The sequence below is a fragment of the Canis lupus genome, chromosome 6 (genome assembly GCF_048164855.1).
Source record: "Canis lupus baileyi chromosome 6, mCanLup2.hap1, whole genome shotgun sequence".
Classification (NCBI taxonomy): Eukaryota; Metazoa; Chordata; class Mammalia; order Carnivora; family Canidae; genus Canis; species Canis lupus.
Genome location: NC_132843.1, coordinates 8,723,828 through 8,738,838, shown reverse-complemented (window position 1 = coordinate 8,738,838; position 15,011 = coordinate 8,723,828). Strand labels below are relative to the sequence as shown.

General features: G+C 37.8%; 1 protein-coding gene and 1 non-coding gene across 16 annotated transcripts in view; both read right to left on the bottom strand.

The window, feature by feature from the left end:
* Positions 1 to 15,011, bottom strand: part of L3MBTL4 (L3MBTL histone methyl-lysine binding protein 4) — a 492,268-nt gene that overhangs the window by 340,436 nt on the left and 136,821 nt on the right. The gene's annotated exons all lie outside the window — the stretch shown is intronic.
* LOC140636090 (U6 spliceosomal RNA) lies at positions 11,511 to 11,620 on the bottom strand. The gene has a single exon (XR_012033417.1). It is a non-coding gene; the product is annotated as a U6 spliceosomal RNA (small nuclear RNA).

Sequence of the window (15,011 nt, the reverse complement as noted above, 5' to 3'; positions counted from 1 at the left end):
AATAAGAGTAGAGCACTCTAATACCCCACTTATATCAGTGGATAGATATCATCCATACAGAAAATCAACAAGAAAACAGTAGCATTGAATGTTACATTGAACCAGACAGATTTAAGATATATATTCAGGACCTTCCATCCTAAAACATACATACATTCTTTTCAAGTGCACATGGAACATTCTCCAGAACAGATCATATATTAGGCCACAAAACAAAACTCAAATATTCAAAAAGATCAAAGTCATACCATACATCTGCTCTGACTAAATGACATGAAACTAGAAATCAACCACAAGACAAAATCTGGAAAGAGCACAAATTGTACACATAGATTAAATAACATGCTACTAAACAATGAATGGGTCAACCAAGATATCAAAGAGGAAATCAAAAAACATATGGAGACAAATGAACATGAAAACACAATCATCCAAAATCTTTGGGAATCCAACAAAAGCTGTTCTAAGAGGAAAGTTTATAGCAATATAGGCCTACCTCAAGAAGCAAGAAAAATCTCAAATAAATATAACCTTACATCTAAAAGAGCTGGAAGACTAAGAACAAGTGAAACCCAAAACTAGTAGAAGGAAAGAAATAGTAAAGATAAATAAATGAAATGGAAACTAAAAACAAACAAACAAAACCAACAGAACAGATCAATGATCAACAAAAACAGGAGCTGGTTCTTTGAAAAGATCAACAAAATTGACAAATGTTTAGCCAGACTCTAAAAAAAAAGAAGGGAGAACTTAAGACAAAATCACAAATGAAAGAGGAGAAATAACAACTGACACCACAGAAATACAAACAAGTGTCAGAGAAAATTCAGAAAAAATATACACCAACAAATTTAATGACCTAGAAGACATGGATAAATTTCTAGAAACATAAAACCTCCCAAAACCAAATCAGGAAGAAACATAAATTTTGAACAGACTGATTACCAGCAATTAAATTGCATCAGTATTAAAAAATAATTCCCCCAAAAATCAAAGTCCAAGACCAGATGGCTTCACAGATAAATTCTACCAAACACTTTAAGAGGATTTAATACTGTTCTTCTCAAACTATTCCAAATAATGGAAGAGGAAGGAAAACTTCCAGATTCACTCTTTAAGACCAGAATTACCCTGAAGCCAAAACTAGATAAAAACACTGTAAGAAAAGGCCATTTTCTCTGATGAACATAGATGAAAAAATCCTCAGAAAATACTGGCAAACCAAATCCAACAATACATTAAAAATAACACTCACCAAAATCAAGTGGAATTTATTCTGGGGATTCAATGATAGCTCAACATTTGTAAATCAATAAATGTGACACATGATATCAATAGGACAAAGGATAAAAATAATATGATTATTTCAGTAGATGAAGAAAAAGCATTTGACAAAGTTAGCATTCATCCATGATAAAAAAGAAAAAACTTTCAAAAAAATTAGGTTCAGAGGGAACATACTTCAACATAATAAGGCCATATGTGAAAAACTCACAGCTGTCATAGTGGTGAAAACTGAGAGCTTTCCTTCTAAGATCAGAAACAAGACAAGGATGTCACTCTTACCATTTTTATTCAACATTGTACTGGAAGTCCTAACTACAGCAATTAGATTAAAAAAAAAGAAAAAGAAAAGGAAAAAGAAAAACTTTTAGTGACTGCAGATGACATGATACTAAATAAAACCCTGCAGATTGCACCAAAAAAAAAAAAACTACTAGAACTAATAAATGAACTCAGTAAAGTCACAGGATACAACATTAATATAGAGAAATCAGTTGTATTTCTATACTCTAATAATGAAGCAGCAGAAAGAGAAATCAGAAAAAAAAATCCCATTTGCAATTGCACCAAAAGTAATAGAATACCTAGAAGTAAACTTAACCAAGGAGGTGAAAGACCTATACTGTGAAAATTGTGAAACACTGATGAAAAAAAACTGAAGATGACACAAACAAATGGAAAGATATTTCAGGGCCGTGGATTGGAGGAACAAATATTGTTCAACTGTCCATGCTACCCAAAGCAATCTACACATTTAATGCAATCCCTATCAAAATACCAACAGCATTTTTCACAGAACTAGAATAAATAATCTTAAAATTTTATGGAACCACAGAAGATATATACCTACGTATCTATATGAATGGATTTGGGATATACATGTATATATGTATATATAATATTTGCAATAGAATATTACTCAACCACAAAAAAGAATAAAATATTGCCACTTGTAACATGGATGATCTAAAGATCTAAAGAATATAATGTTAAGCAAAGTAAGTCAGAGAAAGGCAAATACCATATGATTTCACTCATATGTGGAATTTAAGAAACAAAACAAATGAACAAAGGGTAAAAAAAGAGACAAACCAAAAAGTAGTCTCTTAACTATAGAGAACAAACAGATGGTTACCAGAGGGAAAGGGGTGGTGGGGATTGAGTGATATAAGTGAAGAGGATCAAGAGTAGTACACTTATCTTGATGAGCACTGAAAAATGTATTGCTTAGTCACCTACATGTATTATATGCCTTAACCTAAAATAACACTGTATGTTAACTATACTGGAATTAATGTTTTTAAGCTATATGTATTCATTATTTAAAAGAGAGAGAGAGAGAGTAGGGGTAGGGAGGGGCAGAGGGAGAGAATCTCCAGCAGACTCTCTGCTGAGCACAGAGCCCTATATGGACTCAATCCCAGGACCCTGAGACCATGACCTGAAATCAAGGGTCAGATGCTCAACCAACTGAACCACACAGGCAATTAAATTAAAAAAGAATAATGTAAAAAAGGAAACAAACATACGTAAATATTAATTTGGGGGGATTTACATTTTTGATGCATCTTTCCATTTGTTCAGATATTAATTTAATTTATATGCATGAATAAAATTTTCTAGTTTTCTTTATATAAGAATTTCATGTTCAGTTTATTCTAAATATTTTTACTTTATTGTACTTATGGGTACAATATTTTCCCTTTTCAATTACTAGAAGCTAGTGGCTAACATACAGAAAAGTTAATAAGCTCTTATATTTATTCTCTATCCAACTATCTCAACATTCTTGTATTAATTCTAATAGCTTACAATTAGATTCTTCTGGGTTTTCTAGGCATAAAGACCATAAATGTGCAACTATATATCTATTTATGTAGTTTTATTTCTTCTTTCCAAAGTTTTTACCACTCATTACATTTTGCTTTTTATTTCATTCACTAAAATTCCAAGACAATACTGAATATCAATGATGATAGAGGGCATCTCTCTTTCCTGATTTTAATTGAAATGGTTTTGATGTTTTGCTATTTAGTATATTTATTTACTATTACACTTTGGTAAGTAATTTTTATTATGTTTAACCCTATTTTATAAATGAATTTTTGCTAGAAATGACAATTAAATTCTATCAAAAGCCTTTTTTTCACTGTTAAAGATCATTATATGGTTTTTCCCTTCTAGTTTGTTGATGTATGAATTAGGTAGACAGATTTTACAATATCAAACTTTCATTCATTACCGAATTTTGTATTATTGAATAATTATATCCTCTTTGTTAATAAGATGTCAATTTTCTAATATATTGCTAGATTATATTTGCCAATAGTTATTTGGAATTTCATATTTCTATTTATATGTTATACATTTATATTTCAAAGTTTTGGGTTTCATACCACATCTCTCAGGTTTCATATGCTAGCTTAAAAATTTTTCATCTTTTCATATGTCCTGGAGGGGTCTGAACATCATTGGTATCATCTGTTTCTTTACAGGTGAATAACAGTTCAGCTGTGATTCTGGCTGGACCTCATCTTCCAGTTTCTTCTACTGTATGACCTATTCAAATGTTCAATGTCTTGGATGCATTCTGAAAATCATTAGTTTGCTAGGAAATCATCTAGTTCTTCCAGGGTTTCCAATATGTTGCTACAAATGTATTATTCTCTTTCATTCCTACTTTTTAAAAACTTCTCAAAAATATTTTTTTATTTCTTTATTTGAAAGAGGGCATGCACAAGAGAGGGGGAGAAGCAGAGAGGGACAAGCAGACTCCACACTCCTCAGATCACGACCCGAGCAAATCAGGAGTCAGATGCTCAGTCAACTGAATCATCCAGGTGCCCCTCCCGCATCTCTAGTTTTCCTTACTCATTTAGTAATTAAGGTTAAGATACATACGGCATATGCTGGTTTCACTCAGGAGAACAGGTAAATGGTGACAGCATTAAAAGAGAACAAAAACAGGGGTGCCTGGGTGGCTCAGTGGTTTAAGTGAGCAACTCTTGATTTCAGCTCAGGTCACAATCTCAGGTGCATGAGATTGAGCCCCACCTGCACTGGGCTCTGCACTGAGGGTGGAGTCTTCTCTCTCTTTCTTCTTCTGCCCCTTCCCACCCTGCACACATGCACATGCTCTCTCAAGAGAGAGATCAAGAACAAAGAGAAAAGAAGACTGAGGAGGGTGTGTATTGATATTGTGAAGGATAAATAGTGGAGTTCACTTCCAGTGTGGAACTGAGATACGAATCTGCAGATAGGCAGAAATAGCTAGAGTAGCATCCAGGTAACTGAAGTCACCAAAATAAAAAGTGTAATATGAGAAGAGGATCATGATTGAAACACAGAAAAATCTCAACACTTAATGAAGGGTAGAGAGTAAAGAACTAATAAAGAGAAAGCATCAAGACATAAAAACCAGAAGACTGGTATACCAGAATGCAAGGAAAGAGCAAGTAAAGAAAAAGTAGAAGAAAGGGAAGGAAGACCAGATGGAGAAGAAGGAGAGGAATGTGTAGAAGAGGAAGGAATAGTCAACACTTTGAGAGATCAGTCAGACAGGTGGGTTTGTGTGGAACACAAGATGAAAACAAGAAGAAACTGTCAAAGAAATCAAGGGCCACTTTAACAACAGGTTTGAATGAGGGTCAGAAATCCTAAGTGGGCCCAGTTCTGTCACTAGAGGAGAATAAAGAACTAAGGAATCTCAAAAGTTCTTACTGGAATATTCAGGTAATAGCAAAGTGTACAATAAAGTGTAAAAATCTTGTGTGCAGATTTCCTAGTGATAACTGATTTCCCCCTTGACATGTAGTAAATGTGGGGCAGGTAGGTCTAGAAAATAATTTTCATCACCAAGAATCCTTAAAGAAGACCCATATAATTAATTGACATTAAAATTCTCCCCTATGAATACCCTACTGTAAAACTTCAAATTAATATCTGTCTACATGAGATGACAATATTCTCTTCATAAAGTGATTAACTGCATATTGCCCTTGACCTTTTCCTTCTATATACCCTAGAAACATCTAATGTAATCTGTTAAATATAATATAGTTCCAGTTGTTATTGCTATTTTCATTAATTTAATTCTGTTGATCAGAATGTAGACCTTCCTCTATTCAACATATCCCCTGCTGAGCTTCAATTAATGAACATACCTTAAATATGATTCAAAATGTTTTTTCTCTTGATACCCTAAGTGTTTAAAATAAATTCTTTCCCAAATCATATCTTAACCTCACAGCTTCCTAACCTTTTAAAGCACTAATCGTTCTCGGTGAATTTAAGTTTAAAATTCATGAACGAACACTGAATTTTGGTTCACCAGCAGACCATGTGGGCCAAAGAAGAGTACCATTATTAGTTGAAGGATAATTAGCACTGTTTAAAGAATGTTCACGTAAAAACATCTAAACCAGTTTCATAAAATTAAATTCCTAGAAAGTGCTTGCAAAGCAGCAACGAAGGTTCCGTTAGTCCCCACTGGCCTCATTCTGCACACAGCTCTTTAGAACACTTTTGGAATTAGAGCCCCTTAGTCCTGACTTGAATTATGTCATATAAATGAAACAAGAAAGTGCAGTATTGTAGATCTAATGAGTAAAAGACCCTAAACTATGTGCTAAAAAAGCTCAATAACAGCACTGTTCCCTTAGGAACAGGTACGAAATAATTCCCATTTTCCACAAGGAAGCTCAAAGTGATTCTGCAAATGAGATGTTATATTGGCAGAATAATGGCTTCCCAAAGATATCCATGTCCTAATCCCTAGAAATTCTAAAGGGATTTTGCATGTATGATTAAGTTAAAGTTCCTTGAGGTGGGGAAAGTATCTTGGGTTATCCAGGTGGATCCAATGTAATCATAGAAGTCCTTCAAAGTGGAGAAGCTTTGGGGCGCCTGGGTAGCTCCATCGCTTAAGCATCTGCCCTCAGCTCAGGTCACGATTCCAAGGTCCTGGCTTCAAGCCCCTCGTTGGGCTCCCTGCTCAGCAGGAAGTCTACTTCTCCTTCTTCCTCTGCCCCTCTCCCCATACACTCTCTCTCTCATAAATAATTTTTTTAAAAAAGTGGAGGTTTTCCCAGCTGTGATCAGAGGAAGATGTCACTAGGACAGAAGGATAAGAAAGATGCTACCTTGCTAGTTTTAAATATGGAGGAAGGGACCACAAGCCAAGGGAGTACAGGTGGCTTCTCGAAGTTGGAAAAGGCAAGGAATCAGATCCTTCCCTGGACCTTCAAAGGAATGCTGCCCTGACCATACCTTGACTTTAGCCCAGTGGGACCCATGGCAGACTTCTACCCTGCAGAACTATAATATAAATTTCTGCTGCTGGAACCAAGTCATGGTTATAGGAAACTCATGTAGAACTGTTATGTCAGAAATAATAAGTACTGGTATTCAGTAAACTGTTCAAATTCACCATCAAAAGTTTTTTAATGCTCACTAACTGTGAAAGTGGACCAAATAATCATATTTAATTTGACTGAAAATAAGAAGGATTCCACAAATGGTAAGTTAACTTAGGACAATAGTTTTCACATAGTAGATACTACATTCTCTGATTTGAATTGAGGTTCACTATATAAAATACAGAAACTATGAAAAAACTAAGAGAATGCACTCAAAGCTAATATTTTCCTGTCTCTTTAAGCTGATGTTCAGGAAACTAATTTATAATAGGACATGTAAACAGCACCAAAAATCCTTCACTATCCAAGAAATTTTTTGTACAGAAAGCTTATGATGTTAATTCTTTAAAATTATTTTAAATATAGTCATAAAGTTTTAGGGATGGGAGGTATCTAACAAATCAGCTAGCCATTTTAAAGATGAAAAAAGTTATTTCTCCAAGGTTTAGTTTTGGCATAAATGTCTTATTCCATAGACCTATTATCCAGATAAGCCTTCAATGTGCATTGATTTAAATAACTGGTTTCAATTCCAAAGCATCCTGCTTATATTTTTTATATCATCAATAAAATATGGCTCCTTGTCAAATTAAATTCTGAACTACTGAATTTAGATTTGCTATTATAAAAGATTACTCATAACAACCACCATAGAAAATTATTTCTCATAAGATCCTAAGCACTGTGAAGACAACTACAGGTAATTAAAAGTACAAAGAAAATGGCAATCAATAGGCTTATCTTGGTAGAATACTTTTCGACATACAGCAAAACTAAAATAGCAGTGTCATAAACTTCTAAAATCTGGCATTATAGAAATTCATGCTTAATTGGGGAAAAAAATGTTTCTATTTCAAAATCTTTATCACAGAGACAGATTCGTTCTAGGTACCAGCTTCTCATACGGAGTGCTCTATGGTCGGTCCTGGGGCACACAGAGAACAGCACACTGTGCCCATCCCATCCCAGCACAAGGTGCCAGCCCATCTAGGGCTCCTTCCCTGGTTCTGAGGGCTCCATCTTGGTTCCACACTGGCTTCTCCTCCTCTCCACACCTGAGAGTGATCCTCTGCTCAGCATGCCCCTCCCTGTACTCACAGGTTCCCCTATTACCTACACACTTGATGTAGCTGTCCCTTAACCCCTCTCACCAGCTTCTGATGTATACCATTTGAGTGTTCCACCAGCCCCAATCTCCACAAGAAAATCCAGCCTTGTCCCCACTAGAGATTGCCATGTTCCCTAAGTCAGTAAATGGTCTCTACACACTAGTTCCAGTGATGCCTCCGGCAGTCCTTGCAGCCAACCGTTTACCATTCCCACGGTTCCACCTCCTAATACCTCTGGAGTCATCTCCTCCTCTCAGCCACCCCTGGTTCTGCAGTAGATGAGAAGCCCCCTCTCACCAGCTCTTGCCAGTACACTGATCTCTCCATTCCTCTCTTGCCCACAACCTCTCCCTAGTCCTCTCCAGAGTCCCTTGCAGGTCCCTCTCCACAAAAGACACTGTCACTCTCCTGCCCAAAGCTTTAAAGTCTCTTTATTAACTAGAAGACAAAGTTCCAAGCAGTTTCCCACAGCAAACAGGAGCACCTCCAATGGCTCACACCAAATTTCAGCCTCATCAACTGCTTTCTCTGGTCATTTATTCAACAAATATTTATGGAGGACCTACTATGTTCTAGGCTCTGTGGACACAACACTGGACATGAGGCCTCACTCACAAGCTTTAAATCTAGTAGGTAAGGGGGACATTGGGTGTCTCAGTCAGTTAAGCAATCGACTGCTGTTTTCAGCTCAGGTCATGACCTTAGGGCTGTGAGATTGAGCCCTCCTGCCTCCCATGGGACTCTGCACTGAGCATGGAGCCTGCTTGGGATTCTCTCTCTGTCCCTCTGCCTGTCCTCCCCACTCGTGCATTTGTGCACATGTGTGCACACTATCTCTAAAAAATATCTAGTAGGTAAGAATCAAATATTTAAAAATATAATTGTAAACTATACTAAGTGCTTTCACAGAGCATAGGGCTTGGGGAGCACAGAACAGACAGGTCAGCCTCATCTAGGGGATCAGGGAAAGCTTTCCCAAAGTGAAAACATGAGACTCTGTAGGCATTAGTATTAGCAACATGTGTGTACTATAATGAGGCAAAAGACAGACCTGGAGAGAAGGCAGGAAGTAGAAGAGGTACAAGGGTCCTGTGACAACCTGAAATAAGGACAGCCATCAGAGCAGGGCAGATAGGCACAAGCCCGACTAGAGAGAAGGCTGAGGAGGCAAGAAAGGGCCAGATTCTCCAGGATTAAGTTCTACTAAATCCTTGGCAAGATTTGCCTGTATCCTATCCTACGGGCAATAGAAGGCATTTGAAAAGTTTTAAGAACAGCTAAGAAGCAGGCTTGTGTTTTAAAAAGAACAGTGTGGCTGCAAAGTGAAGACTGGAGTAGGTCATCTCAAGCACAGGTCTGGGAGATGAGCTGGGACATGCAGAAGGGGGTAACAGCTTGGATTCAAGTAGATTTGCCCTATGCTTCACAACTCAGGGCTTTATGCAGAAATGCAATGGAGGAAAGTCAGCACTAGGATGAGAGAAGAACAAGGATTCACAGTTAAGGAAAGATGAAAAGAGCAGACAGACTAGAGAAATATTCCAGAAGCAAAACCAACAGCGCTTATGACAGACTGCCCATGAAAGTGAAAAAAAAGTCAAGTTTGCCGTCCAGGTCTCAGGCCAGTTGCCAAACTGGGGAGCGTCTTCCTTTCTCCAGGGCTGCTGGGCATGGGCTCTGCTAAGAATGTATTTAATCAAATATAAGATCTCTTTTATCCCCAAATAATGGACCCATTCAATTGAGTATTCCAAAAGTTTGTGTATTTTTATATACATTTTATATCTGTTCAATTTACTGAAGACCAGACCCATGCCGCTATCATTTTCCTCTGGTCCTCATTTTCATTACAACAGTCACAAAATATTGGCAAGTCTTTAATTTTCACTTAAAGTGCTTTTCCAGAAAATTTATTTTCTACACGTAGCTACCCGCCAGAGGCTTTTCAGGAAAGACTCCTGACAAAACACCATGCTGCTTCCAGTTACATCAGAGAAGAAAACCAAATGAATTTTTTTTTTAATTAAAGATTTAGTGGTGCCTGGCTGGCTCGGTCAGTGGAGTATGTGAATCTTGATCTCAGGTTGGTGAGTTTGAGCCCCACGTTGGGTGTAGAGATTATTAAAAATAAATGAATAAACATTAAAGGTTTAAACTTAGTATTGGTCTATTCCTCAAAGAAAAATAATTCCTTTCTTAAGTAGTATAACAAACATTTCTTTAAAAAAATGTTTCACTCAGTGTTAATTCTCTAGAGTAAATAATTTCTAAACTGTCCTTAAGAAATCTTCTAAGCAAAATATAAGAACTGATACCAAAAAAACCTAAAAACTATTGAGAATGAATACATAAATTCCCCATTTAAGCTGTTCAAGAAAAATACCATTTGTTGAATATATACCAAGAGCCAAATACGTTCTAAATACTTTCTCATGCAAAGCTGGTAGCATTACAGGCTAAGATAACCTATTACTCTCATTTCACAAGCAAGAAAACTGGGGCTTAGAGAAGTAAAATAATTGTTGAAGTCACACAGCCAGTTAAGTGGCAAAACCAAGATTCAAAGAGGTTTCTTTGATTCTAGCAACACGCTCTTTATTTCCTTTCATATATCACATGAGAAATTAAAGTTTGGACTTCTAAAAGACAACATTTACCCTGGGCTTAAGACAAAAAACAGGGCTAGACACCCAGGGCCCAGCCACCTATCTGTGCCCACCTGCCTGCATGCCCTGGCCTGGACTTTAGGGAAGTTTCTGTGTATTACACTGTAGTATCTTCATTGGGAATTAGATGCCATCTTAAAGTAAAGCTTTTTTTTTAAATGTAGGGTTCAATTATACATATGGAAATCAGTAGAAAAATAAGATTCAAGTCATGAATTTTCCCAGTGAATTACTAAGGGATTCATCTATTCTGTGAAGTGAGCTACTGTACAAATGTATCTTTGCACTTAAACACTGAAACAAGAACACACCACCAATTCCTATTTCCTTCTGACTTTTGAGGGAAATCCATGCACAGATTCTGTGAAAGCCCCAGTGCCACATCCACAAGGGACCCAGGCACTGAGACCCGACTGCCATACTTGACTCTCCCTGGGCTACATTGGGAATTATGTCCCACGAGGGCTGGGAGAATGAGGGTGCATAGCTGAATGCCTACCTGAAGCCTATAGTGAAATCAGAAAGTACCATGCACACAGAAAGGTGGAACCCTTCAGATGACTGTTAACAACTGGATTACCCTGATACACAGGACCCTCAAGTACTACTCGCTTGCACATGCACACACCGGGAAGAGAGAGGCAGACAGCCAGGAGATATGAGCAGGACCCCTACCCCTACCCCAAAACTCGCTGCCCTGTTTGCTTCACCACTTCAGGAGCTCCTCATTTTCTTCTGATCTCCTCTTCAAGACTTGATACCATTCTTCTCACCCTCCTGGACTTTTCCTTCTCTTTCCTTCCTGACTGTCCATCCCTTCCCCTATTCTAAAGCCGTATGTGAGGAGAACAGGGAGCATCCACATGGGAGGATGGCAGGGTTGAGGGGCTGCAAGGAAAATATCCACATGTGGGGGAGTCCAGCACAGAGTATGACAACCTGGCAGGGTGGGGGGGTGTCCCCACAGAAGGATGCCTTGGCATGGAGCAGGGAGTAGAAGAATCTTTTTTTTTTTTTTTTTTTTTTTTTTTTTTTTAAATATGGAACGCTTCACGAATTTGCGTGTCATCCTTGCGCAGGGGCCATGCTAATCTTCTCTGTATAGAAGAATCTTTTTTAAAAGAATATTTTTATTTATTTATTCATGAGAGAGGCCAAGACACAGGCAGAGGGAGAGCGGGCTCCCCGTGGGGAGCCCAAAGTGGGACTTGATCCCAGAACTCCAGGATCATGACCTAAGTGGAAGACAGATGCTCAACCAGTGAGCCATCCCTTGAGGAATCTTAACTAAGGTGTTGAGGGCATCTACTTGGGAAGCTGGCCTAGAGTGTAGAGTCAGAGTCCAAATGGAGCAAGAAGGGCTTCCCCTGGACGGGCAGCCTGGTGCAGGGTGAGGATGGTGTGCTACAGAGCAGCAGCCTGAGCAAAGGAGCTTGAAGATGGCATCTTAGGGGGAGCAGCCCACCATGGTGGAGCCCGAGTGAGACAAGGTGGTCACATATGCCAGGGATGGGTCAGTGGCAAAAACAGTTACACAGAGGAGGCTTTAGCAAATAAGCAAATATACTAAAGATAACGGGAGCTACAATTCTGTCAAAAATTGAAATTCAAATCTATGAATGGCAAAACTAAAATTAATCTTGAAGGATCAGCCTGGAAATGGAGATATTACTGTGAATTCATATACAGAGAGAGAATGATATAAATAAAAATACTGACATGAAGCGTGTGTGTGTGTGTGTGTGTGTGTAGTGTGTATAAATCTGTATGTATGCAGATATGTGCATATAAACATACAAAGAGATACTCCTTAGCTCTGAGGTCCACTGAGAGGGCCTGAGAGCAACAATAACCTAATAGCAGTGAACACACTTAAAAAGTGTGTTCTTTTTCATGTGTGAAAAAGAACCAGGCCTCTCTGGAGAGAATACTGATTCAAGGAAGGGAGAATATAAGATAAACCTAAAACATCTTGAGTCACAGAATATGGAAGCACTCAAAGAATAATACAGATATATCAAAAAAGACACCAACCCCAACTTGAAGGGGCTCCTACTGGCCAAACATCGGTCAATTTGAGTACCAAAAAACTGACAGAAATTGATTAAAATCCAATGAAGGAGCCACAAGTCCATATTGAAATAAATAAATTAGATAAATAAATAGAAGGAAGGAAGAAGAAAGGAAGGAAGAAGGAAGGAAGGAGAGAGAAAGAGAAAGAAAATAATTAAGTAAAGTGGAAAAATAAAGTATTTAGAGCTTCTAATTTCCTCTCTATAAAACTCACTAATTCCAAAGAAAAAACCGTAGCTTTACAGTGGAGAAACCTGGTAGACACCAGCTTAATCAAGAGACCAAAGTAAGTTATCCTCAGAAATGGGACAAATAATAATTGTGTTCCATCTAACAGGAGGCCAAGAGCGAGGGGAAAAAAGCATCACTTCTGTGATACTGCCCCCAAAGATGTCCAACTTGAGTCTAATCCTGAGGAAATATCAGACAAACCTAAAATGAGGAACATACAAAATAACTGGCCTGTGCGCTTCAAGCGTATCAAGGTCAAGTCCAGGGGAAGCTGTGGAGCTAGTCTAGATGGAGGAGCCTGAAGAGGCAGGTAAGGAACTGCAAGCCATGTTCTGAACTGGCTCCCTTCCCCATCGAGGGCATCGTCAGGATCACTGGTGAAACCCAACTGGGTTCTGCAGCCCGCATGGCAGTAAGATATGGACTTTAACTTCTTGTCTTGAACAGTGGACTGCAGCAGTGCAGGGCATGATCTTGTATAGAGGACATACATGCTCAAGTGTTTGGGGGTGATGAGGTATTAGGTAGTCAATATACTCTGGAATTCAGAAAAAAAAATGTCTCTGAGCTGTACTTGCAACTTTTTCTTAAGTTTGAAATAGTTCCAAAGTGTTAAGAAATGTATTTAAGGAAAGAATATAGTGCTAAAAAAGCACAGGGAGATGAAGTAGTCATTAAACATAGGCATGTCAGCAAATACGCCCATAGTCCAAATTAAATATTTCACAGAAAACCGTTTAGGTTCAAACGAATATTGAAATGCCCCCAAAGCAGCAGCTTTAATCTCAGTAGCAAAAGGTAATTATGCTGAACAAAAATCAAATATGCTTTAAAAAAGCAAAGCACATTAGTGGAAAGAATCCTTTGGTTAAACAAAAGTCTCCAATCTTAGGAACAGAAAAAGGAAGACCTTCAGGAGGAGAAGATGGGGTGTTTTGCTTAGGCAAGAGATGGTAGCCGGCCGCAGCCAGGCCCTCCTTACAACTATGAGGCCTGCACACCTTGAAACCTTCCCAAACAACTCCACTGGAACCAAGTAGTGCTCTGTGACATTTTCGTTGGCTAAATCAATCTAAAAGTCAGGGCACTCAGTCCCCTTTTCAGAGTTCAATACTCTTATCATCCACCAGGGACCTCTAATAAAGTAGTAGAGGCTCCTCTGCAGGACTGCGTGAGAACATACATAATCTGGAAGCTTTCTCAAGAATTTCTTTAATGAAAAAAAAAAAAAAAAAAAAAGGATTTCTTTAATGGTGTAAAATTTTCATATGATGTCTGCTTTCATATATTAAGGAATTCAACATGGCCTTTCTCTCTCTGTGCTTTACAGTTTTATTCATTGATTTCATCTATTGACTGAGTCCCAGCAGAAAATAAACATGCTCCTTTCCTTTGTGAGAATGTATATCCACACTACAACTAATTCACCAGGAGAGACAGAATATTATTCGGGAGGTTTGGCAACTTGATTATTTAATTTCAAAAATTAGCTCACTATCAAGAGTAAATAAATTATTTTAAAGTCTACACTAAAAACTATTTTTTACACAGTAGTATTTTTGTTACAGTGGCATCCGGATGCATTTTACAAAAGTTTCTGCCAAGAAAAGTACATTAGTTACAAAGAAGTTCCCTGCTTATTACGTAGTGACAGTTTCAGAACTCAATGAAAATATAATTCCTTGAGTTCAAAGCAGCCAAACACATAAACATTTAACTATCCATTTAATGACAGTAAATGCCATTTGTAAAAATAAGAACTGACTAAAGCAAAATCGATTTGGTTTTCCCTTTTCTGATGTTGCTGTCCATTTTTGGGTAAGGACTCCCTTGGTGGGAATGAACAGACCTCTCACCACGTTTTGAAAATGTAGGTATTATTTCCACTGACATATAATTATTTTGCAAGGAAGTATTTCTGTCATTACACCAAGGAAGTAAACTAGTTACTCTAACAAAAGACTTCAGGGATAACGCTCAAAGGACTATCTTTGAATCTTTTAGAATCACTTAATGAACCATATCCCCCAACACCAAAACTACTCCTTGAAAGTACGTTAAGCACTTTTGGAAGCTGTGTTAATTATTCTTCTTCCTCAGGCCACTTAGCTAATTAATCCTTCAGAGCTCTACTAAATTATTACTTTAGGATGCTAAGAGATAAATTCTACTGGCCGGATTGGACCTGATTACATGCCTTTAAAAGATACCCAATTTAAGTGGGAGACATA